We start from the raw sequence: 2,085 nt of genomic DNA on the forward strand, positions 1-2,085 counted from the left end.
CCGGAGAATCAGCTGGCGAGCTGTCACTTGCTGCGGGAAGCCCATGAGGCCTCGTTAAGAGGACAAATTAACGTTGAATTACTTTGCCGACTTCGCTGGGCTGAGTGTCGGGAAGCTTGTGGGAATTCCCACTCGCTACCACATTCAGAAACCTTTCCGAAGAATCAAGCCCAGAGGTGGATGGGGGTCTGAAAGTGTGGTACAGTTAGAAACTCTGATCACAATTAAGAAAACAAGGGTAAACATCTGAAGTGTCAAAGCCACAGAGCAGTGGAACAAGAACTGGATCATGGGATCAGACTGGATAGCTTGTTTAAAAATATGACAGGCAGAACCTGGGAGCTTGACCTCAGCATCCTTGAATCTATCAACCAGGAAAGACACACAGTCCTCTGACAAAAGCTGCCTACATGCAACAGAATATCATTATCTGTCTAAAGCCTCAATAACACTTCACCCCAGATGGGACTTGAACCCACAATCCCTGGCTCCGGAGGCCAGTGCCTTATCCATTAGGCCACTGGGGCTGTACATATGAACATGAGCAGTTTTCCCTTTGCTCCTTTCTCTCCACATATTCAATGGAAGGCTGATGTATTTGTGGGTCAGCCCATTGATTGAATCTGACAGGCACCATTTAAAAAAAAAGTATATTTATTGAAGTTTTACATAATAACAATTAAAAAAAACAATCAAATAACCAAAATGTAAGGGTACAAATTCACTAAATTACAAACAAATCTCCAATAAAAACACAATCTAAAACCTAAAAACTATAATTAAACCCCCGGTGTCTCGATCTTTAAAAAAGGAAGTAAAAGATTGCCATCCAAGGTAGAACCTCCTCACCAGGACCCTGATGGTATCTTTAGTTGGATTGGATTGGATTTGTTTATTGTCACGTGTACCGAGGTACAGTGAAAAGTATTTTTCTGCAAGCAGCTCAACAGATCATTCAGTACATGGGAAGAAAAGGGAATTAAACAGAATTCAAGAAAATACAAGATAATACATAATAGGGCAACACAAGACATAAGCATTGGCATCGGATGAAGCATACAGGCTGTAGTGTTAATGAGGTCAGTCAATAAGAGGGTCATTGCGGAGTCTGGTGACGGTGGGGAAGAAGCTGTTTTTGAGTCTGTTCGTGCGTGTTCTCAGACTTTTGAATCTCCTGCCCGATGGAAGAAGTTGGAAAAGTGAGTAAGCCGGGTGGGAGGGAACCTTGATTATGCTGCTCGCTTTCCCCAAGCAGCGGGAGGTGTAGATGGAGACCATGGATGGGAGGCAGGTTCATGTGATGGACTGGGCAGTATTCACGACTCTCTGAAGTTCCTTGCGGTCCTGGGCCGAGCAGTTGCCATACCAGGCTGTGATGCAGCCCGATAGGATGCTTTCTATGGTGCATCTGTAAAAGTTGGTAAGGGTTAATGTGGACATGCCGAATTCCCTTAGTTTCCTGAGGAAGTACAGGCGCTGTTGTGCTTTCTTGGTGATAGCGTCGATGTGAGTGGACCAGGACAGATTTTTGGTGATGTGCACCCCAACGAATTTGAAACTGTTAACCATTTCCACTCGGCCCCGTTGATGCTGACAGGGGTGTGTACAGTACTTTGCTTCTTAAAGTCAATGACCAGCTCTTTAGTTTTGCTGGCATTGAGGGAGAGATTGTTGTTACACCACTCCACTAGGTTCTCTATCTCCCTCCAGTATTCTGACTCGTCGATATTCGAGATCCGGCCCACTATGGTCGTATTGTCAGCAAACTTGTAGATGGAGTTGGAACCAAATTTTGCCACGCGGTCGTGTGTGTACAGGGAGTATAGTAGGGGGCTAAGTACGCAGCCTTGCGGGGCCCCAGTATTGAGGACTATTGTGGAGGAGGTGTTGGTGTTCATTCTTACTGATTGTGGTCTGTTGGTCAGAAAATCGAGGATCCAGTTGCAGAGTGGAGAGCCTAGGTTTTGGAGCTTTGATATGAGCTTGGCTGGGATTATGATGTTGAAGGCGGAGCTGTAGTCAATAAATAGGAGTCTGATTTTTTTTTCATAGAATTTACAGTGCAGAAGGAGGCCATTCAGCCCA

At 45.1% G+C, this 2,085-nt stretch overlaps 1 non-coding gene across 1 annotated transcript; it reads right to left on the reverse strand.

Annotated features, from left to right (window-relative positions):
* Positions 1-454: 454 nt before the first annotated feature.
* Positions 455-527, reverse strand: trnar-ccg. The gene has a single exon. It is a non-coding gene; the product is annotated as a tRNA-Arg (tRNA).
* Between the last annotated feature and the right edge of the window lie 1,558 nt (positions 528-2,085).

The sequence above is a fragment of the Scyliorhinus canicula genome, chromosome 7, assembly GCF_902713615.1.
Source record: "Scyliorhinus canicula chromosome 7, sScyCan1.1, whole genome shotgun sequence".
NCBI lineage: Eukaryota > Metazoa > Chordata > Chondrichthyes > Carcharhiniformes > Scyliorhinidae > Scyliorhinus > Scyliorhinus canicula.